This window comes from Haliotis rufescens, unplaced genomic scaffold, assembly GCF_023055435.1.
Source record: "Haliotis rufescens isolate VD_foot unplaced genomic scaffold, xgHalRufe1.0.p SCAF_5, whole genome shotgun sequence".
Classification (NCBI taxonomy): domain Eukaryota; kingdom Metazoa; phylum Mollusca; class Gastropoda; order Lepetellida; family Haliotidae; genus Haliotis; species Haliotis rufescens.
The window spans coordinates 56,052,725-56,078,520 of record NW_025964223.1 but is presented as its reverse complement, the minus strand read 5'-3'; the positions used below and the strand labels follow the sequence as shown (position 1 = coordinate 56,078,520).

General features: G+C 40.8%; 1 long non-coding RNA gene and 1 pseudogene across 2 annotated transcripts; both read right to left on the bottom strand.

Moving 5' to 3' along the window:
* Positions 1 to 1,348: 1,348 nt before the first annotated feature.
* LOC124125452 lies at positions 1,349 to 8,851 on the bottom strand. 2 transcript variants are annotated; one of them, XR_007218272.1, is made up of 2 exons: positions 5,090 to 8,851; positions 1,349 to 5,039 (listed from the first exon to the last, which is right to left on the bottom strand). It is a non-coding gene; the product is annotated as an uncharacterized LOC124125452 (long non-coding RNA). The 2 variants fall into 2 exon arrangements; XR_007218273.1 differs by having other exon boundaries at positions 1,349 to 5,005.
* A 6-nt stretch (positions 8,852 to 8,857) lies between these two features.
* LOC124127209 overlaps positions 8,858 to 25,796 on the bottom strand; it is a 78,102-nt pseudogene continuing 61,163 nt past the window's right edge.

The following is a 25,796-nucleotide window of genomic DNA, read 5'->3' as shown; positions in this document are numbered from 1 at the left end:
AATATTTGCATTGATATATGGTTGAAAACAGCCTGGGGGATGTTGTTCCAATTGATTGGTTGGTTGGTTTGTTGTTTAACGCCGCACTCCGCAATATTCCAGCTATATGACGGCGGTCTGTAAATAATCGAGTCTGGACCAGACAATCCAGTGATTGATATCATGAGCATCGATCTAAGCAATTGGGATCGATGACATGCATCAACCAAGTCAGCGTGCCTGACCACCCGATCCCGTTAGTCGCATTTTACGACAAGCATAGTCACCTTTTACGGCAAGCATGGTGACTATGCTTGTCGTAAGAGGCGACTAACGTTCCAATTGAGTTTGGGCCAATTGAGCTAGCGTTACCGGCTGGTTCGGGTCCTGTAGGCGTCGGTCCATCTCATCCCTGACATATTCTGAGAGGCTGAGAGACAGCTGGCAGGACAGCAATGTTGGTGAATTAAAAGGTCTATTACAACACGTGCAGCATGAGGTCGGACAATATCCTTCTGTAACGTGGCGTTACGACCCTGCATTTGCACAAAGAGTTGTGTTCTCGAATGACTTGTGATACCCATACGATTATGCTTCCACCTCCACACCGACGATGTTGAGTAACGCATGCTTCGCTAAAACGTTTTGTAGACAATTGCACGACCATCATAGCTGTCCAGATGAAACCTGGACTCATCTGCTGCGAACAGCAGTATACTGCCCCAGTCTTGTCTCCTGAGTGAGTGAGTATGGTTTTACCCCGCTTTTAGCAATATTCCAGCAATATCACGACGGGGGACACGAGAAATGGGCTTCACACATTGTACCCATATCGGAATCAAAAATAAACAGATTATCCACTTCAAGCCCAAGTGAGATGAGACTGTTAACCTTTTAGAACCTCACAAGAAGCTTGGATTGTATGATCCCCAGGGAGCTGAGAATGAAAATCGAGTGCACACTGATCCACTGACCCAGGTAATAATAATGCAAAAGTGTCTGTGAGCAGCCTGGCTGTTGTTGAGAGTTGGGTTTAACGCCACTTTCAACAGTATTCCAGTTATATCACAGTGTGTCAGCTTAATGTGGGAGGAAAGCTCGAAGTGATGCAGGTCTTAGACGTTTACCACTTTGGTGAAACCCAGGAGCATGGGTATGGTGCTGACAAACCTAGAAACATAATCAGGACGAACTGGGATTCGAACCCACAATCATAGGTTTCTGTCGTGTCCAAGGGATGCAACTCTGCACAGTGAATTGCGGCGCCTTAGACGACTGGGCCACCCATATGCCCCCCTATTATTTATTACTGCTGACAAACTCCTCTATGATGAGTAGACCAGTAGCAACAAAGCACACACACAATCTATGACATGATAATGTTTATTATGTAGGCACTGTGGGTACCCCATGATGTTGTATTATGTACATCTACATCTGACACAGCTATAAAACAGTATATCAATTTACATTTCATACACTGAGACAAAAAATGCCATATTTTATACAGAATGGTTCATAAAATGATCCATGTCATACAGCTTGATTGAAGAAATTTCCTACAGTACAAAATGTTTCCTACAGCACTGTACATAAGATGGTATATCTCATACAACATGAGATAAGAAATGCTACATTTCATTCAACATGAGACACAAAAAGGTACATCGCATACAACTTGGTACATTAAAATAGTTTGATACAGCATGAGATAAGAAATTATACACCTCATACAGGATGGTACATACACATATATCACAAAGAATCTGATAAACATAAATGGAAACATTCACTACAGCATAAATCAAGAAACTGAAAATCTCATACAGCATGATACATAACTGTACATTGAAGGTTTCATATGGTGAGCAAGTGAGTTTAATGCCGTTAAACAGAAGTCCAGTTATATCATGGCGTGTCAGCTTAATGTGGGAGGAAAGCCCGAAGTGATGCAGGTCTCAGATGTTTACCACTTCGGTGAAACCCACGAGCACGGTATGGTGCTGACAAACCTGGTAACACAATAGGGGCATACAGGGATTTGAACCTACAATCATAGGTTTCTGGGGTGCCCAAGGGATGCAACTCTGCACAGTAAATTGTCATGCCTCACATGACTGGGCCACTCGTGCTCAAAGATTTCATTTAGCATGGAACAAGGAATTGCTCAAAGGTTTCATTTAGCATGCTACAAGGAATTGCTCAAAGGCTTCATTTAGCATGGTACAAAGAATTGTACATCTGGTACAGCCTGGTACAGAACACATACATACGTTCAGCATGGCAAAATACAAACTCTACAGACACAAGCACATATCCTACATACAGCTACATAAAATTTATGCTACAAATGGTTTGCTTAGTATTACTAAAAATCAAAAGTTTGTTGTATTGAGAATGATTGTAGTAATGTATTGTGTAGTCAAGAGCTAGTTGTTACATGCACATTCCGTCAGCATTTCAGTACTATTATCCATAAAACTGCTCACTACAACACACAGCCATGCATGCATCCACCCACAGAAGCACATGTATTCATACACAGGAATGCAAGCATTCATTTACAGCAGTGCAAGCATTCATCGTGGTGCAAGCGTTCATTCCTATACAGAACTGCAAGCGTTCATTTACAGCAGTGCAAGCATTCATCATGGTGCAAGCATTCATTCCTATACATAAGTCCAGCACAGTGGTCCATGCATATATACACAGCAGTGCAAGCATGCACAGTGGTTCAGGCATTCATTCCTATACAGAAGTCCAGCACAGTGGTCCATGCATATATACACAGCAGTGCAAGCATGCACAGTGGTTCAGGCATTCATTCCTATACAGAAGTCCAACACAGTGGTCCATGCATTCATGCACAGAAGTGCAAGCATTCATTCCTATACATAAGTCCAGCACAGTGGTCCATGCATATATACACAGAAGTGCAAGCATGCACAGTGGTTCAGGCATTCATACACAGAAGTGCAAGCATTCATTCCTATACATAAGTCCTGCACAGTGGTCCATGCATTCATACACAGAAGTGCAAGCATTCATTCCTATACATAAGTCCTGCACAGTGGTCCATGCATTCATGCACAGAAGTGCAAGCATTCATTCCTATACATAAGTCCAGCACAGTGGTCCATGCATATATACACAGACACAGAAGTGCAAGCATGCACAGTGGTTCAGGCATTCATACACAGAAGTGCAAGCATTCATTCCTATACATAAGTCCTGCACAGTGGTCCATGCATTCATACACAGAAGTGCAAGCATGCACAGTGGTGCAAGCATTCATTCCTATACATAAGTCCTGCACAGTGGTCCATGCATTCATACACAGAAGTGCAAGCATTCATTCACACCACTGGAATCATTTACAGTGGTGCATGCATTCATACACAGAAGCACATGCATTCATATGCAGCACATGCATTCATAGTGATGCATGTATTGACATACAGAAGTACATGCATTCATGTACAACTCTCACAGTAACTAAGAAAGTGCAGGTTTACAGTACTAGTGAACATCAGACATTTGAGAAAAACTCAACACAGGAAATAGAGACATACAAGATCTTCTCACGACTGTGGGGCAGGATGCGCACACCTTTTCGCAAACACCTGGTATCATCACCATCTGATAGCGAATCAAACTTATGATATACAGTCAAGTCCCGTTAATCCGACATTGCTGGTTGCATATGATTATGTCAGATTTACGAGTATGTCGTATAAACGAAATTAGGTTGTATCAACATTCGTGATCGAAAATTGGATAACTATACGATACATAATGATTCAAATCCTGTTCTGTTTATTTAAAGCAGTAATTGTGTATTGTTAAGCAAGTTTATCTCTGAAGCTGTTGAAATATCCAGCTACTCGCCGTCTCGTCTCGCATCACGATGACCACGGAGTACGCTGATCACTGTGTCAGATAACGAGACTGATTAATGAGTGATTAGTCGGATTAACGGGTCTAAATAGAACTGATTTAATCCGATTGTCGGATTAATGAGTGTCGGATTAACGAGACTTGACTGTAGTCAGAACCGTAAAATGAACTCTGCTTTTAGCAGAGATTTCTGATTATGGAAAGGGTTTGGTCACTTTCATTTAAACATAAGCATTTCTTTTTACATACCAAGAGATATACATTATGATATATTTATACATATACATCAAGAGATAACTATCGTCATGTGTATATCTCCTCATGTGAATCATCCTTATTTACATTAGCATCATTGTATATATAGTTTACCTTCTCCTGAGACATATCCTTGAAGTAAGTACCATACATATATAACGATAAGAGTTATATGCATATGAGATAAGTATCATGATGTTTCCTAGCATGAGAACAGAATCATTATTTGTATATGAAATAGGTATCCTTTTCTGTATATGAGATAAGTGTCATGGACATCCTTTTTGTGTCCTGAGATAAGTACCATCATACGTATGCCTCAAGATTAGTATCATTATACATATACCTCAAGATAAGTATCATTATACCTATACCTCAATATATGTAGGATTATACAGATACCTATACCTCATTATATGTAGCATTATACAGATACCTCAAGATAAGTATCATTATACGTATACTTCAATATAAGTAGCATTATACATATACCTCAATATATGTAGGATTATACAGATACCTATACCTCAATATATGTAGAATTAAACAGATACCTCAAGATAAGTATCATTATACGTATACTTCAATATAAGTAGCATTAAACATATACCTCAATATATGTAGGATTATACAGATACCTATACCTCATTATATGTAGCATTATACAGATACCTCAAGATAAGTATCATTATACGTATACTTCAATATAAGTATCATTATACCTATACCTCAATATATGTAGGATTATACAGATACCTATACCTCATTATATGTAGCATTATACAGATACCTCAAGATAAGTATCATTATACGTATACTTCAATATAAGTATCATTATACCTATACCTCAATATATGTAGGATTATACAGATACCTATACCTCAATATATGTAGCATTATACAGATACCTCAAGATAAGTATCATTATACGTATACTTCAATATAAGTATCATTATACCTATACCTCAATATATGTAGCATTAAACAGATACCTCAAGATAAGTATCATTATACGTATACTTCAATATAAGTAGCATTAAACATATACCTCAATATATGTAGCATTAAACAGATACCTCAAGACAAGTATCATATGTATACTTCAACATAAGTAGCATTATACGTATACCTTAAGGCAAGTATCATTATACATATACTTCAATATAAGTAGCATTATGTACCTCAAAATAAATATCATTAAACGTTTTCCTCAAGATAAGTATCATTCTATGAATTGAATGATGACATATATCACCATTTACCAAACGTTAGGAGCAAAAGTGGTATTGAGGTTCTTGTGACACCAACCACAAAGGATGCATACACCCATCCCCAGGAAAAGAACTAATCTTGACAAAATAGTTGATGATTTATTTCAATACAAACTTTGTCAAATGTCTGTGTAATGGAGCACATATATTCATTAGAAAATGTATAGAGAATACAAGTATCAAGGAGAATAGTACATTCTCAGCATCAACAACCTGATTAACAACAACAGACCAAAACAACTGCATTCAGCATCCCCAGCTGACTTCAATGACATTTCCGCCAGGTCTTGAGATCAGTTAGCTAATATCAACCAACAAAAAGGAGAGTGTGAAAAGATTTAAATGACATTCTCTTGAGAACCTGTGAAATGGGACCAAAATGCCTGTATACACATGTAATAATAATAATAATACTGTACATAATAAATGCTGGCATACTGGACAATATACTTTAAATGCTGAGGAAAACAACTATACTATACTAAATGCTTTTGCACTTTTTAACAACTACACTACACATTTCAACATCTTCTTACTTAATTACATTTTATCTAAAATATTTCTTTTTTTATTTTAACGTATCTTTTATAGTCAAAAGCATGTCCTTTCATACAATTTGGGAATACGTTATTTTTCATGGTTTTAATTTACTTGGTATGGAGTATATAAATGGTTAGAGAAGTTTAGAAAATGTGGTCTTTTCTCATACACATAATTTCGGTTGGAATTTGAAGTTTTTGTCACTTTTGTTGCAAGTTTGGTAACCCGTTGGAGAAACAAATACATGGAGATGAACAGTATCTTAAACCAAGGAAACACACTTTGTGGTAATGTTAGTTATCATAAAGCTCTCCTATTAACAAAGGGCTAGGATAATAACTGTAAATATTTCAGAGTTGACTTCAATATACTTTGCGTTTATATATAAATATTGACATGCACACTGTGTAAATCCGCGTAGCCCTTAAAAAATCAACAATAATAACTTCACAGACTGCTTTTTAGTCATTAACACAAAACCACAGTAGACAACAATACGAAACCAGTGACATCTTTCAAAACAAGCCCACTATTATCAGCCAATAAGGAAACAGAAGTCAGCCAGTGGATGTGGCTTAATTCATTTTTAGGTTTATGGAAACATGAACACACAAACACACAAACACACAAACAGTTGCTTGGCTAGCCCATCAAGTGCCAAGGTATCACTTACATTTAATTTAATTAATTTTAATTTAATTCAAATTTATTTATTTATTTATTAATTTATTAATTTATTTATTTATTTATTTATTTATTTATTTATTTACAGGTAATTGTAGTTTATTTGTTGTGGAAATAGAGCATGCTCCACTCAACAGTGAAAGACCAATATACCAAATAGTCTTTTACCTCTATTTTGCCTACACAGCACAAAAGTTATGTAGAACAGGATCAAAGTGACATGTGCAAGTATTGTCAATCGATCTTCCTTCAGTTTACTTTAACAACAGAACACTGACCCATTTGCCCTGACCCAGATTCCACATCCTCTGCAGACTTTATGAAAGGAAGGGAATTTATTTATCATTAGCGCTTGTTTTCATTCAAAGTATTTGAATAGTGTACTTTTCAGACCTAACATGTATTTTTAGTGGCGACATATTGATGTTTCCATGGCGATATCATAAATAACAGACAAGGTGACAAGTATAAATGCAGGGTCTACAATAATTTAGGAAGCAGCTTATTACCATTGATTCATATGAACAGCTTTTTTCTGAATTGTATCACACAATCACACAGTAATAACAGAATTACCCCAAAAACATATTTTCATTCATAAATATCTGTGAAAACAACAGTGGACAGGAACTGGTAAAGTGAGTGAGTGAGTATGGTTTTACGCCGCTTTTAGCAATATTCCAGCAACATCACGGCGGGGGACAACAGAAATGGGCTTCACACATTTTACCCATGTCGGGAATCGAACCTGGGTCTTCGGCGTGACGAGCAAACGCTTTAACCACTAGGCTACCCGACCGCCCCGGGACTGGTAAAGAAATATAGGAATATTTATCTCAATATTTTGTCGCAATTTTTAGGTATTTACTTTAAGTCTTTAACAAGACCCCGCCCACCCTCATCCTCATAAAGTTTGCCACACGTTTCGTTTTATATCCATTTTTAAAAAACAATAAAAATCCTTGCATATTCCAAGTCCAATGGTAGCCAAATACTGCATTCCAGTTTTTTACTCATCAAGGAATATATTTATGCAGGGAGGCCCTTTCCCAGGTTGATTGTACACATTTGTTTATTTGGTTACACAACTTTTTATTTGGTTATGTACCAGTTTGAACCCCCCCCTAAAAAAACCCAAAAAAAACCATGATGGCTGCCCACACTATATTTTCAACAGTCACTGCCTGAGAAACAATTCTTTTATTTGTTTAAGCCTAAAGTGTTCAAAAACGTTCATCACAATTTGTAATTGTCTGCTTCCAATTTATTCCCTAACAAGAGATACTATCAAGAAATGTACACGGTGACCATGAACTCATTCGTGTCAGCCTAACACAAAGTGCTTTCAGTAGTGTTTATTGCTGCTTCGAACAGAATAGGACTTATATCACAGTGTGTCAGTTTAATGCGGGAGGGAATCTTAAAATGAATCAGAAACTGCTTTGGCGAAACCCATGAGCATGGGTATTGTCCCAAGAATATTACTTAAGGTGAATCTTGGATTCAAACCCACAATCATAGCATCCTGGCAACTAAGGGAGGCAACTCTAGGCAGCACATTTGGCACCTCAGACGACTGGGTCCCGTATGGTTTGGGTGAGATCAACAGTGAACATAATTATCACTTATGTCACACATACACAAAAAAAAAGAAACAATTTGTTCTGTTACTTGTTTTGATAGAACTGAATAAATCATTTTTCATCTCAGACAAAAACTTTGATTTACTCATAACTTTGTTCTGTAAACTCAAAAACAACTGAAAACTTGAATAACCTAAGATATGTAATGATTGCAAGAGATAGTTTGTTAGTGTCTGTCAGTTACAATGGCAATACAGCATTTTGAATAAATGTCTAACAGAACATAAGCTGATATCCCCCCCCCCCCCCAGTTTGTTCCAAGGCTTCTGATCTCCATGTACCTGAGTCACCTGACTATTCCATGTCTTCAAGAATATCATCATCTGTATAACTGTCGGAAAAGACACTAATTGTCTTCTTCTTCACTTAGTAGTAATCTAGTAACATAAAAACATCTATCTATGATGAAAAATAAATGTTGGCAGTTTTTCTAAAACATTAACTCAAAATTACGGAAGCCTTTGGGGGCCATTTGTTTTTTTGTTTTTGTCTTGAAATTTCAAGATACATAAGTTGAAATTTCAAGATAATAAGTTGAAATTTCAAAATCATTTTCTTGAAATTTCAACTTAGTATGTATCTTGAAATTTCAACTTTGTATCTTGATATTTCAACTTATAATCTTGACATTTTTAAGAAAAAACTAAAAAAACAAATGGCACTAAAAGGCTTCCATACAAAATAACATGTTGACATCACATTATTATGACACTAAAAACATATTCTCCATGGTGTTTTGAGCTCTCAACTTCTTCAGCAATTTACTTGTCACAGGACTTCATAGTGAACACAACACAGAATGCCGCACTCCACATACTAGCAGGCACTATGACATGACCTCTGTCCATGTTGGCTGCTGGTAGATATACATGTACTGAAGATGCACAAAGACTCACTTTCGAAAAGTGGGTGCCACACGTTCAGGGGACGACCCTAAGCTTTCCACAAATACTGCGTTACTGTTAATGGCAACTGCTTTTGTTGGAGAGCGAGCTGGGTTTAACCCAGTTTGAACACAATTTCAGTTACATCACGTGTCAGCTTAATGTAGGAGGAAAACCTGAAGTGATGCAGATCTTCATCTGTGGACCTTGTCTCCGGCTGAATACTAGAAGCTGTCCATTCAGTCAACAAACAGGGTTTAAGTACAAGCCGGCCTTGCTATCTCACCTGGGTCTACCAGTAGGTTAACTGCAATAACCATAGGTTAAATTACCACAGAATTTACTGAAACACTTCCACAACACTGTAGACATACACATGCATATATACCCCAGCACAGGTCCACGGAACATGTATAGCCAGACTATCCGGACAATCTCTCACAAGTTCACTCAGAATACAGATTCAGGGCAAATATAGGTCACAAGGTCTGTGTCACGGCTGTTGCTGATTGTTTTGAACCACTCTCCTCCATATATTTTATATTTCAAAATACCAGTATCCAGATAGGCTATGAGATGAGAACTCATATGTCAGTGTGTAGCAAGTCTCATCTGATTTAATTCAGGGGCAGATAACTCTGATGTCTTGGGTCGCCACACTTCTGGTGACAAGTACATCCAGGATAGCATCATATATAGGCACATATGCAGTAAGGCAGAATCAGTCTATCTGGCTAGGACTTGTGTTGTTTTTGAGCAGAGATGACGGGTTGGTGCAAGGACGGACTCGGAGAACGTGAGCGGAGTTTTCTGCGAACCTTGTTGATCAAGTCCTGGAAATGAAAACAAATCTTGAAAAATATATCCTACTTACTTCAAGCAAACTATTCATATCCTTGGCTAATATTGAAATATCAACAGTGGGAATTTTCAGTTCAATTTTGTTACAGTGTAACCTGTATAACTGAAGAGAGTATTCGAGCTTTACTGTACTTATGTCCCTTGAAGCATCAGTGATGTTTATCTTTTTGCATCTCTGACTGTGTTGCAGACGAATGAAAAACACTTAGAGCAAAGTCATAATTTTTTCAATAAGATACATATGTTTCTCATTTAAATAACCTGAAAACAATAGACTGACCAATTAAACTAAACACTGCAAAACCATCATCTTCTTTGGAGTCTACATCAATCAAGTCTACAAATACATGTCACGGGTGTCTGGGTGCTGTTTGTGATGGTGTTCGCCTCACATGATATTTCATTGTTTTAAAACTGCTTAACCCTCACGGTGCCTGGCTGTCAGTCAGCTTGTATACAGTTCAGTGCCGCAACTGTTTTACAGCATTGAACTATAAAAAATATAACAAAATAAATGTTTCTTAGTGATTGTGTATTGTTTTTATATATATTATTTTGTCAAGCTAAACTAGAGCACTGGGGGTACATACATAGTGTTATACTATCTAAAAAAACATAAGAATCCATCTTTATATTAAAAAAAAAATTGTTTGTATAAATTCTAATTTTTATTTATTAGCCAAATTGTTCTAAATATTACCAAATACATATGTAATCAAAGTATTTGATAATTAAGAAATTCATTAGAAATATATACCATATTCGACATAATAAGCGCCCAAAGCGCTCTCAAAATTAGAATATTAGAGTTGAAAGATCGTAAATTTTGTGGTTTATGCTGACAGCCTGAAATGTTTATATACTACAGATATACGACAGACCATATATGGTCCTGTGGCACAAAGGTGGCTGCATAGTGAGGGACCATATATGGTCCGTGGCACTAAGGTGGCTGCATAGTGAGGGACCATATATGGTCCTGTGGCACTAAGGTGGCTGCATAGTGAGGGACCATATATGGTCCTGTGGCACTAAGGTGGCTGCATAGTGAGGGACCATATATGGTCCTGTGGCACTAAGGTGGCTGCATACTGAGGGACCATATATGGTCCATGGCACTAAGGTGGCTCCATAGTGAGGGACCATATATGATCCGTGGCACTAAGGTGGCTGCATACTGAGGGACCATATATGGTCCGTGGCACTAAGGTGGCTCCATAGTGAGGGACCATATATGGTCCTGTGGCACTAAGGTGGCTGCATAGTGAGGGACCATATATGGTCCTGTGGCACTAAGGTGGCTGCATAGTGAGGGACCATATATGGTCCTGTGGCACTAAGGTGGCTGCATACTGAGGGACCATATATGGTCCATGGCACTAAGGTGGCTCCATAGTGAGGGACCATATATGATCCGTGGCACTAAGGTGGCTGCATACTGAGGGACCATATATGGTCCGTGGCACTAAGGTGGCTCCATAGTGAGGGACCATATATGGTCCTGTGGCACTAAGGTGGCTGCATAGTGAGGGACCATATATGGTCCGTGGCACTAAGGTGGCTGCATAGTGAGGGACCATATATGGTCCATGGCACTAAGGTGGCTCCATAGTGAGGGACCATATATAGTCCGTGGCACTAAGGTGGCTGCATACTGAGGGACCATATATGGTCCGTGGCACTAAGGTGGCTGCACACTAAGGGACCATATATGGTCCTGTGGCACTAAGGTGGCTGCATACTGAGGGACCATATATGGTCCTGTGGCACTAAGGTGGCTCCATAGTGAGGGACCATATATGGTCCGTGGCACTAAGGTGGCTGCACACTGAGGGACCATATATGGTCCGTGGCACTAAGGTGGCTGTATAGTGAGGGACCATATATGGTCCGTGGCACTAAGGTGGCTGTATAGTGAGGGACAATATATGGTCCATGGCACTAAGGTGGCTGCATACTGAGGGACCATATATGGTCCTGTGGAACTAAGGGAGTCACATAGTGAACAACCATCACGAATGTCCCGTGGCACCAAGACAGTTAAAGATCTCCGTGAAGAATAAAAACAAAAATATTTCACATAATGGGAAAAAATCAAAGAGAAAATCACAATAATTATCTAAGATATTCTCAACTTAATAACTAACTAAAATAGAATACAGAAAATAAGACCGTAATAAAAAAATTAAAAAAACAGATGTAGACTTGCATCTATATCTAGAAACAATAAGAAGCTATTTGACTGCACACAATTTGGGCTACATATTCTAACAAAAAACTAGACTAACATTATGAAACAAACTGGAGACAAAATACTACCTTGTCTTAATCTGTAGATGTGAGCTAGTCCTGGTGGAGGAAAAACATGAAAATGTGAGACACATGATGACAGTGATGATGACGATGAAGATGATGATAGGGGTATAGAGGAGCATTCTTGTGAGAAATTATTTTGACAGAGTATTTTGAAGAAGATTTGATGATGTAAAGAATAGGTCTTGGATGAGGAAAAGGATTAAGACTGACATATATCTTGACATAGATTAGAATAGCAATGATTCAGATAATAACAGTGTTCGTGAAATTGACCCTTTTGGTCAAACTTTACATTAAAAGTAAAAATAAAGTTTGTTTTTTTGTCATTTTTTTACGTTTCAAACATATGACAAGTAAATGTTTGAGATATGTTTTCTTTCTTCTGATGTAAAGTAAAGGATATGGAGTGAGTCAATGAACACATATGAGAAACGCAGTGAAGACAGGTGCATGTGATCTACTTGACAAACACGTTATAAACTCACCGTGGGCAATGCCATGCTGCCGTGATCACTCCTCTGTGGATCCCCCTCCTGAAACCAACAACGCCAGTCATACGTAATTCTAGAAATTATTCTGGAATGTTTAATAACATGCCATAGCTAAGCACGACACACACAACAATAAGCTTCTGAACTAGCCAGCAGGGTGTAAGGTGTTTGACATTACACAAGCCCTTGAAATATCAGAATAGCAATACGACAGAATAGCAAGTTTATGTTTAACTTCATGTGTTGACAAGTCTGTTGGTGTTGACTGATGCTGGTGGTGATGCAGTATCACTTTGCCGCGATAGAAACTAACAGGTTTAGCTTACTAGTCCTTATAATGATAACATATAGCAAAACCCTTAAAAAGGACAAATGTTTACTCGTCCTTAGAATACCTTAACTATTGGGCAGTTTGGCAAGGACTACAGGACCAGTGCCAATTTCTAATGCTGACTTTGTCGCCTCCTTTATTAGCAGCTCGCAGATGTTCCTAAGACAGCATACCCGTCAACCATCGCCAATCCCTCACATTTATTAAATGTTTAAAATACTGACACACATTTATGGCTTAAGCCCCCTTTCACCCCAAGAAAATTTTGCCCTGGATCTGATTGGAGCCTGCCTTATACAAAAACTCACTAATTGGGTGGCATACGGTGGCATTTATACCACAGTTAATGCAATAGCAGCAGATGTGCTGGCGGAGCAGGAACATATCCTTCACTGACCTCGCAAGCTTGAGCACCGTGTTTGTCCTGCTTGGAGGGCAGCAAGCCATGGAAGGATGCATGTCGTCGGACATTAGATGTGCCCTTCTTGAAGGCCGCCCCCTCCATGATGATGGGGCTGTGGGTGGGGCGATCTCCCTCCCAGGGGGGCATCAACTTCCCATCTGAAGGTGTCCTAGGAAGAAAATGAGTTTCTCCTTATTGCTCCATTCAATAAATCATCAAGACAACAAACATGTGCGGTCATTTTAGGAACACTCCTTGTGATAAATGAACTTTGTTTTTCTCATTTACATCACCCAATATCATATGAAAGTATCTCAAATGATCAAACAGTCATAAAAGCCACTTTCAAGTTTTCTAACTCTATCATCTGCCTCAGCTTTACTGTGGTCTTACATTGTGAATCCTAAAACAAAACAATGTTAAACACTCAATTATATATTTTCATCCAATTCTTGTCTTTTATAAGAATCTTTAACATGTCGATTACCCCTCAGTTAGCTATTCCCTCCACCCACCTCCTATGCGTCCTGGTAGGTCGCGCCGACCTGCTGTCATCAGAGTGACTGCCCGAGCTGCTGTCTCCATGTTTCCTTGCCATGCTGCTGGTGTCCGAGGAAGCCTCATGGTCACTGTCACTGACCCGGCGCACACGTGGCTGGCGTCCTTCATCATCTGACGGAGGCTTCGAGTCCCGACTGGACTCTCCCGAATTCTTCCTCCTTGTGGATCTTTCCCTTATCGTCTTCTCCTGTGACCTGGAGAAGGTTTGAAGCTTATGCAGTAGTTTAGACGCAAAGCTTTTCTGATCAGATTTGGCATTTTGTGAAAGGTCACTCTCTGAGCCAACTGATGCTGTCCTCTTCCTCATTCCAGACTCTTCCATAACCACATTTGGATCAGGGAGCTGACGGGACCGTGTTGCTCCATCAGAGTTACTTCCCTTGTTGCTAAGAGACCCTAAAGAACTTGACTTAGAGGACAGGTTGAGGAGCCTCTGTTCAAGAGTCTCAGCCATGGGGGTCCTTCGTTTCTCCAACACTTCCTTATCACCTGGCTCAACAAGCATAGGACTGCTAGGTCGACTACCAGATGAATGGCGCTTACGGCCATCAATGACTGGCCTGTTCTGGCTGGTATTGTCCATGTCTCTACCAACAGAAACAGATTCAGCTTTTTCCCCAGCCTTCCCACTAGCCTCCTCATCCTTCCTCCATTCACTGACTTGAACTTGAAGGTCCTTACTTCTCTTCCTCCGATGACCTTTGACCTTCCCTTCTCTAAGGGAATCGTCACTCGCACCATCTGATAATCGTTTCTCCGAATCCTTTCTTTCCATCTGCCTATGTGTCACGCTATCCCCATCCAGCTCCGACTCCCCCTCCCCACTCCCTGTACTCCTACGATCCCCCCTCCCCTCACTCTTCCCATCAGTGAAGTCGGACAGTTTGAAATCACTGCTCCTCTTTCTCCGGTGTGTTTTCACCGATTCTTCCTTTTCCTGAGATTCTCTAATCTTGGCTTTAGATGATGCAATAGTTTCCTTGACCACACTGGCAGTGATGCTTTGTAAGTAGGAGCTAGCATGGTCTACAGTGAAAGTCCCCGACATCACAGTCATATCTTTAGAGTCAGTAAGAGCACTTGGATGATGTGTTCTGTTGCCGCCTTCACTACTAACAGGCTTGGGAGATGAGAGAACTGGATGGTGATGCTGGCAGGACTTGGTGGGTGAGCTGGACACACTGGATGGAGATGAGGATGAGGGGACTCGGGGAACATCTGATGGACTACTCTGAACATTCCCCTCAGATTCTCGTTTGGAACTTTGAGAACTGTCTATGTTGCCGTCAGAGAACTGACTTTGTTGATAGTCACCGCTCTTATTTCTTTTATGCATGTGCCGTTTTGGTGTAGTTAGGATAGCTGCTCCAGCATCAGACACAGCCCGGGCTGTCCGTGGTCGGTCTGATGCTGATGGCGAGGCAGATTTTACGTCACTTGTAAATTCTACATCCTTTGCTGTATGAGATTTCGTTTTCTCTGATCTGGGCGACTTCACTTTACGATTTTTACGGGTTTCTCGTTTACGATGTCGACGTTTCTCATGACTCTCTGTAGAATCATGGTCCTTGTCGCTGTCGTCTGGCATATCACTGTCGCTGCTCTCTGACATGTGTCTTTGCTCTGCTCCCTTGGCAAGTTTAGCCATGATGATGTTAGACTCATAGCTCTCGCCCAGGCCTGACAGGGCCTTCACATAGAACCTACACACACAGTAAACATTTCTTTATAATTCGTAAAAACGTTATAATGGTACGTCATTGTTCTAAACTCTTCCCAAATACCTACAGCTTAACGCTCTCCTTGTTTTCTTTATTGAATATGAAGAAAACATACAGGCATAAAAATCAATTATTTTCTAAAAGTTATAATTAAGCTGGTTACTATAAGCCTTTGTATAAAACTGTCATTAAACCAAAGGATAGCAAGCTGCATATTTCAAGAAATGATAACTTCAAACAACGATCATTTTTCCAGGGGTCACTTCTATGTGAGGTGATATGTTTGCGTGAACTCACTTGTACGTTGTCCTGGAATCGAGACCAGTGACGAGAGCGACAGTCCTGTTACTTGCGACCAAGGCCATACACTTCTCATTGACATACACTCTGTAGCCTGGAAACAACATGTCATTCTTGTAGCAATAGTCTTCTCAGGAAGTCATGCAACTAATGAATTTTGTCAATTTATATACAAATGTAAATTGCAACAATTAATGGTATATTAAGATAGTTTATTTATGTTATTGGAAATGAATTAATATGTGTTGACCAAATCATGTTTATCCACACGGTACCTGTAGAGTTACAAGTAGAATGACACTGACTACTAAAGTTTGGATGAAGGAACAATGGTACATGATAATTTGATTTAACCCCGCTTTGAACAGTTTTCAGTTGTGTATTCCAACATTTATGCCTATATTTTTCAACTTATCAAAACATATCAGTATTTTTGAAAATATTCAACAACACTAGTATAGTGCAAGGTTCAATTTGAAATTAATTTTTTGAGTCAGTTGTAGCAGATTCCATGCAAAATGAATGTCTCCCTTGTCCTTGAAACATAGACTTGACTACAACAAACTCCATTATCCTTCTGAGATAAGACAACATTTTGCACACTGATAGAGATAAAAAATCAAAAGTACCTAAGTTGAGTCTGAGGTCATTTTTTCCCCAAGAAAGAAAAAAATAATGAAATTAAGACCTTACTGGCAATTAAAGTTTGTGGTCATCATCAAGTAGCGAGTAACCGTCAGTATCGCCACACGTACCTATAATACTTCTGCTGGTGCTTTTTCCTGTCTCATCACTCAGCCTGGAGGTCTGCCAGTGCAGTATGATGGAGTTGTCACCCCTGTGTTCCAGGTGGAGTGCTCGAGGCGGGGTTGGGACGCCGAGCTGGGGCACCTGGCGGAAGTAACTTTCCTCCTCCTCAGAGGGGTAGGGGGACAGGGAGTGGGGGACACTACCTGCAAGAGACATGATGGTTATAGCCTACTACTGAAGAAATATTGTCCAAACTGTTTTAAAATTATAATCAAATTATTGTCGACACAAATTGAGATGTCCATGATGAGTGTGCATAATGAAGGGGGCTCCTGGCGGCCCTTGAGGTCTTCTGTGGTATTTGAATTTAGGTATCCACTTAGTCAGGGGCATACAAACTAGTGGCATATGTTATTACCAATGTTCCATGTCGTTGGGGAATGATGGCACCAAGCCTCTTATGAATGAAGTATGATTTGGTTGGTTTGTTGTTTTACGCCACACTCAGCAATATTCCAGCTATATGACGGCGGTCTGTAAATAATCGAGTCTGGACCAGACAATCCAGTGATTGATATCATGAGCATCGATCCACGCAGTTTGGATCGATGACATGCATCAACCAAGTCAGCGAGCCTGACCACCCGATCCCGTTAGTCGCCTTTTACGACAAGCAGTCACCTTTTACAGCAAGCCTGGGTTGCTGAAGACCTATGCTACCCCGTAACTAGTCATAATCTATTTCCAGCTATATACATCTGTCTGTATAAATAACAACTTCTAGATTTAACATATTGGCTCCACACACATACTGAAAAGCATGAACTTACTCCATCGCCCTGAGCAGGGTGTGCCGTCTGACTCCAGGCTCTCAAACTCCTCCACGTTTCCTGTGACGTGCAAGGAGCTTATCTCCTCCGCCTCCTGCCCCTGGGTGAGTGTGAAACAGCTACTGCGGAACACAGCACTGGAGACAGTGTCGAGAGCTTCCTTCAGCTGGGACACCTGGGAAACAACAGTGTTCATTGGACAGTGAGTGAAGTGAGTAAATAGAGATGGCTTTAATACTGCGGAACACAGCACTGGAGACAGTGTCGAGAGCTTCCTTCAGCTGGGACACCTGGGAAACAACAGTGTTCATTGGATAGTGAGTGAAGTGAGTAAATAGAGATGGCTTTAACACTGCGGAACACAGCACTGGAGACAGTGTCGAGAGCTTCCTTCAGCTGGGACACCTGGGAAACAACAGTGTTCATTGGACAGTGAGTGAAGTGAGTAAATAGAGATGGCTTTAACACTGCGGAACACAGCACTGGAGACAGTGTCGAGAGCTTCCTTCAGCTGGGACACCTGGGAAACAACAGTGTTCATTGGACAGTGAGTGAAGTGAGTAAATAGAGATGGCTTTAACACTGCGGAACACAGCACTGGAGACAGTGTCGAGAGCTTCCTTCAGCTGGGACACCTGGGTAACAACAGTGTTCATTGGACAGTGAGTGAAGTGAGTAAATAGAGATGGCTTTAACACTGCGGAACACAGCACTGGAGACAGTGTCGAGAGCTTCCTTCAGCTGGGACACCTGGGTAACAACAGTGTTCATTGGACAGTGAGTGAAGTGAGTAAATAGAGATGGCTTTAACACTGCGGAACACAGCACTGGAGACAGTGTCGAGAGCTTCCTTCAGCTGGGACACCTGGGTAACAACAGTGTTCATTGGACAGTGAGTGAAGTGAGTAAATAGAGATGGCTTTAACACTGCGGAACACAGCACTGGAGACAGTGTCGAGAGCTTCCTTCAGCTGGGACACCTGGGTAACAACAGTGTTCATTGGACAGTGAGTGAAGTGAGTAAATAGAGATGGCTTTAACACTGCGGAACACAGCACTGGAGACAGTGTCGAGAGCTTCCTTCAGCTGGGACACCTGGGTAACAACAGTGTTCATTGGACAGTGAGTGAAGTGAGTAAATAGAGATGGCTTTAACACTGCGGACAACAGCACTGGAGACAGTGTCGAGAGCTTCCTTCAGCTGGGACACCTGGGTAACAACAGTGTTCATTGGACAGTGAGTGAAGTGAGTAAATAGAGATGGCTTTAACACTGCGGAACACAGCACTGGAGACAGTGTCGAGAGCTTCCTTCAGCTGGGACACCTGGGTAACAACAGTGTTCATTGGACAGTGAGTGAAGTGAGTAAATAGAGATGGCTTTAACACTGCGGAACACAGCACTGGAGACAGTGTCGAGAGCTTCCTTCAGCTGGGACACCTGGGTAACAACAGTGTTCATTGGACAGTGAGTGAAGTGAGTAAATAGAGATGGCTTTAACACTGCGGAACACAGCACTGGAGACAGTGTCGAGAGCTTCCTTCAGCTGGGACACCTGGGTAACAACAGTGTTCATTGGACAGTGAGTGAAGTGAGTAAATAGAGATGGCTTTAACACTGCGGACAACAGCACTGGAGACAGTGTCGAGAGCTTCCTTCAGCTGGGACACCTGGGTAACAACAGTGTTCATTGGACAGTGAGTGAAGTGAGTAAATAGAGATGGCTTTAACACTGCGGAACACAGCACTGGAGACAGTGTCGAGAGCTTCCTTCAGCTGGGACACCTGGGTAACAACAGTGTTCATTGGACAGTGAGTGAAGTGAGTAAATTGAGATGGCTTTAACACTGCGGAACACAGCACTGGAGACAGTGTCGAGAGCTTCCTTCAGCTGGGACACCTGGGTAACATCAGTGTTCATTGGACAGTGAGTGAAGTGAGTAAATAGAGATGGCTTTAACACTGCGGAACACAGCACTGGAGACAGTGTCGAGAGCTTCCTTCAGCTGGGACACCTGGGAAACAACAGTGTTCATGAGAAAGTGAGAGCGAACTGGGTTTACTACCCCTTTAAACAATATACTAATACATTATGTCAGGTTAATGTGGAAAGGAACTTTTTCAAAAACATTGATCCACTGACCTGAGACTGTAGGCTGGCACAGGTCTTCTCCAGGTCGCGCTGTCTCTCCACATCTACAGGGCTGAAGGCTGACCGCAGCGTGGAGTCGGAGAGACGGTCCAGGGTGTCGGACCTGTCCATGCTACTGGACGTCCTCTGGCTACTGGAGACGGTCAGGAAGTGCTTGTTGTTGGAGTCGTGGGAGGATGGAAAGGACTGAGAGGCAAGGACCTCCGTCTTCCAGTTCTGAAGAGACTGAACCTGTGGACAGAAGAGTGAAAGACTTAATGTTGTTGTCAGCAACATTCAAGCTCTATCAAACTACTCTGACAGAACAGCTATATCACGGCTTCTAGAGCAGGGCCTACTTCCTTCAAGTAATCCTACCACTGTTATAACATATTGTCAGTCATGCAAAGTAAATAGGACAGACATAGTTTTATGATCCCTTTGTGTAGGTGGGACCTGGACCCACTGTTATAACATATTGTCAGTCATGCAAAGTAAATAGGACAGACATAGTTTTATGATCCCTTTGTGTAGGTGGGACCTGGACCCACATGTTATAACATATTGTCAGTCATGCAAAGTATAATAGGACAGACATAGTTTTATGATCCCTTTGTGTAGGTGGGACCTGGACCCACTGTTATAACATATTGTCAGTCATGCGGAGTATAATAGGACAGACATAGTTTTATAATCCCTTTGTTTAGGTGGGACCTGGACCCACTGTTATAACATATTGTCAGTCATGCAAAGTAAATAGGACAGACATAGTTTTATGATCCCTTTGTGTAGGTGGGACCTGGACCCACATGTTATAACATATTGTCAGTCATGCAAAGTATAATAGGACAGACATAGTTTTATGATCCCTTTGTGTAGGTGGGACCTGGACCCACTTGTTATAACATATTGTCAGTCATGCGGAGTATAATAGGACAGACATAGTTTTATAATCCCTTTGTTTAGGTGGGACCTGGACCCACTGTTATAACATATTGTCAGTCATGCAAAGTATAATAGGACAGACATAGTTTTATGATCCCTTTGTGTAGGTGGGACCTGGACCCACATGTTATAACATATTGTCAGTCATGCAAAGTAAATAGGACAGACATAGTTTTATGATCCCTTTGTGTAGGTGGGACCTGGACCCACATGTTATAACATATTGTCAGTCATGCAAAGTAAATAGGACAGACATAGTTTTATGATCCCTTTGTGTAGGTGGGACCTGGACCCACATGTTATAACATATTGTCAGTCATGCAAAGTATAATAGGACAGACATAGTTTTATGATCCCTTTGTGTAGGTGGGACCTGGACCCACATGTTATAACATATTGTCAGTCATGCAAAGTATAATAGGACAGACATAGTTTTATAATCCCTTTGTTTAGGTGGGACCTGGACCCACTGTTATAACATATTGTCAGTCATGCGGAGTATAATAGGACAGACATAGTTTTATAATCCCTTTGTTTAGGTGGGACCTGGACCCACTGTTATAACATATTGTCAGTCATGCAAAGTATAATAGGACAGACATAGTTTTATGATCCCTTTGTGTAGGTGGGACCTGGACCCACATGTTATAACATATTGTCAGTCATGCAAAGTATAATAGGACAGACATAGTTTTATGATCCCTTTGTGTAGGTGGGACCTGGACCCACATGTTATAACATATTGTCAGTCATGCAAAGTATAATAGGACAGACATAGTTTTATAATCCCTTTGTTTAGGTGGGACCTGGACCCACTGTTATAACATATTGTCAGTCATGCGGAGTATAATAGGACAGACATAGTTTTATAATCCCTTTGTTTAGGTGGGACCTGGACCCACTGTTATAACATATTGTCAGTCATGCAAAGTATAATAGGACAGACATAGTTTTATGATCCCTTTGTGTAGGTGGGACCTGGACCCACATGTTATAACATATTGTCAGTCATGCAAAGTATAATAGGACAGACATAGTTTTATGATCCCTTTGTGTAGGTGGGACCTGGACCCACATGTTATAACATATTGTCAGTCATGCAAAGTAAATAGGACAGACATAGTTTTATAATCCCTTTGTTTAGGTGGGACCTGGACCCACTGTTATAACATATTGTCAGTCATGCAAAGTATAATAGGACAGACATAGTTTTATGATCCCTTTGTGTAGGTGGGACCTGGACCCACTTGCACAACCCGACCTTAGCACTAAGATGATCATAACTCCCATACTTTAACATAGACTTACAATAGTCTTAGCGCTAAGATAACTTTTAGCAAGTGGGCCCTGGTCATAGTTGGCTTCTGTCACTGAACATGCTCATGCGTAATAAGCCTAAGTCTTCATCGTTAAGGCTGTTGTGAATATAACTTCTCATTTTCTGCCCAATGATTATATTTAGTAAACATGAATACATTTTAGCTTCTACATATAGCATCAATGGGAAATTAAAGAGTCTTCTGGGATCCTTTTTGTGTGCAGAGGATCTTGGAAACTACTTTTGAGTTGTGACAGTATAGGAATTGATAAGGTTTATTCTTCATTTGTAGAACACTGTAGTACATACATATCCTATCAACATGCTAGCACAACAAACTGCCTAAAGGCATATACCCACCTCCTGCCACAGTGTCTTGATAGCCTCCATCTGAAGCGCTCGCAACTTCTTCTCTTCTGCAGACTGATGCTTGTGTCTGAAGTGAAACACATATTGAGCTCCTGATTTTAATGCTATCTTGTTTGTTTGTAGGTTTTTTTATGTTTCATGCCACACTCAGCAATATTCCAGCTATAGGATGGTGGTCTGTAAAGAATCGAGTCCCAACAAGACAATCCGGTGATTGACTTCATGACTATTGATCCACGCAATTGGAATACGATGACATGCATCAACTAAGTCAGTGAGCCTGACCACCCGATCCTGTTAGTCGCCTCTTACGACAAGCATGGGTTGCTGAAGACCAATTCTAACCCGGAATCTTCACGGGACTTCAACGCTATCTAATCTGTTCAATGACTAAATTTCAGTTCATTGACCAATAAATTTTCAATCAAAATATCCAATCCAGGATTATTAACAGCCATTGTTAATAGTTTTAACCAAAACAGGGGAACACAACATATGGGCTTAACACATTGTACCCATGTTGAGAACAGAACAAGAGTTATGACATCCCCATCACCCCAAAAAAGCAATGGATATATACCGTACATATATATATGTGAAAATATCCTCCACGCACCTCTCCAGCTCTGCCTTGAGGAGGACTATGTGGTCCTCCGCTCTCCGTGCCCGGATCTCCTTCCGGACCGCCACCACCTGGGGGTCATTCAGCCGCGTCACACACCCTCGCCACCACGCCTGTATCACTGAAGCGGCTCTCTGCTCTGTGGGCACAACCAAGGATACAACCATCATGTCTTGTCTTACTCTAGGAACACAGTCTGTGACTTTGGCCACTATATATATGAAAAAGCTCATTATGAACACTAAAATCTATGTGCAAGGACAAGCTTGGGCTTGCAGACAGAGACGTTTTGGGCACAAACTATCAAACATTTGTGTATGTTAAAAACCAAAACAATCCATATTTTCGCAGAATAAAGTGCAAATAACGGACTGGTCATTTCACAAAGGCATATAGTTTTGTTCTATTAGCACAGCATATTGGTAATATATGTAAACCCTTTCAATTTCAATAGATCATCATACCAAACATTTTGCCATAACACAAACTCTCTCAGTAACTCGACAGTGATCATTAAGAATGGTACAAGACATAGCCTGCAACTTCAATCTTTGGTCCAAAACCTGAGTCAAGTAACCTTCTGTTCAGTCAAGCAAGCTCAGCTATAATAGTGCAAATCATAACACAAAAATCTAGTGACGAGAATGCTAAGGGCCAAGTAGGTAAGCATGTTCTTGGTGCACTCTGGCAACAAGTCCAACATCCAACCAACCTTCACTTGTAGTATCCCCAAGCACAGCATCACTGCAGGGCCTCGACAAGAAGCCAGAGTCCCGAACACTACTTCCTGTATTGGACAAGGCTCTGTGTCTCCCTGCCTCCTCAAACTTCTCCAGATTTAATCTCCCTTTAACACTTTTACTGTCACTATTAACACCCTTGCTCTTGGCCTGACTGCCTACATCAGAGCGATTATTTGCCACAGGGATACTGCTCTTATTGGAGTCACTTTTCTCCTTCTTGTTAAACAGTCTAGCCTTCCTCTCCTCTATAGATGGAGTGGAGGTCCTCTGAGCTTTCCGAGCACCAACTTTGTCCTTGATCAGACTCAGTTCCTGCATGGGTACTTTATCCATGTTCTCTTGGTCGCTATGGTTACCCGCGTCTATGCTGGTATCGTAGTCCTGACTCTCGGCAGTAGGTGGTGTCGGTCTCCGAACACGTGTCGTGGGACCTGTTCCTGATGACTGTGGTGGAGAGAAGTCAAAGTTGGGTTTCAGGTGGCCTTTCACAATGCTCTGGTTTATTGGTTTGATCACCCGTCTCTCCAATGAGTCGTATTTGGTTTCTCGAGTATCCCCGACGCCTGTGGAGGGGCGTACGTTGTTTGAGGTGAGAGCGGAAATGAATGCTGCCGTGCCAGGGGTGGAGGCTGTTGGCGCAGTCATTGGGCGTTTCGTGGGAGAACCAGTCGCATCCACGGGAAGATAGATGGAGTCTGAATCTAACAGACTGGTGCTACCTCTTGTCTCAAAATCTGGAAGGAAAATTGTTTCATCAGGATTTATCTCAGACCCCAAACTAAGTGGCATTGGAAGGCAAATTGGGGAAAAAATTGAGATATTGTTCAAAATTGGATCTTGATAATGTCCTTCTTTTCAGAAATCATGAGGAATTGGGAAATGTTAAATTCAAATGGGGAATTTTTGCTGCAGACTTGGGAATTCAGCCTGTGAGCAGGTGTAAATCTCTGACTAAATACTGACAATTGCCCAAAGTAAACTTACTACTGTGATCGAACATAAAAAACTAGAACATCTTTCAATATTATCTTAAATCCAGGAACATTAGTACATTGTCTTAAGTCAGTTAGCTGGTCATATTTACTATTTATTGATCTCAGTTCTCCCATCTTAATGTGGGAGGTAATCCTATAGGAAGACATGTCATAAATGTTTACCACTGTGGTGATCGAAACCCACAAGATTGTGGATCATTATCACTACAAATCTGGGCCCCGTTCCCAAAAGCAATCTCAGCACTACCATGATCATACGCCTATGTTAAGGTATGGGAGTTACGATCACCTTAGCGCTAAGACCACTTTGAGGAATGGGGCCAGGCTTTTGAAAGCAAAATCAGCCCATTCTTTCATGACTTAGTGGCTGAACTCTAAACAGCCACATTCCAGTCCTTACATATATAACACTCACTGACAAGAGAAATGAGGATGCTGATGTTGTTCGCACAGCTTCAGATAATTGTGAACATCTGTGAATATGTAGGGCACGGACCAGAAATCAAGTCCCCAGTAATAGAGTACTGTAGAAACATATTCTAACGAGGGATGGGTATTGGAGGTTTAAAGTGTATCACAATATTTTGCGATGCACAAGGCCATATTGCGATACGTATCACGATATATTGTATAATTATAAATTTTGACTTCAGCAGCACTCTGATACATTATGGTATGAATTGAAGTTCATAAATGGAACAAAACAAGATGCTGGTACAACATGATGTTTACTCAGTCAATAAATACGCAGCCATCTTGCGGCCCTGGATGCATACTGCAGGGCAGCGAAGGTATTTGGCAAGATAATAACATTAAAAAATCCCTATTTGACATCACCTGATCTATCGAGCATGAAAAGATTATATTGTGATATGTATCGTGGAAAGACTAAACTGACATATTTACTGATATACTGATAATACTGCACACCCTTAATTCTAACCCAGGTCCCGCTG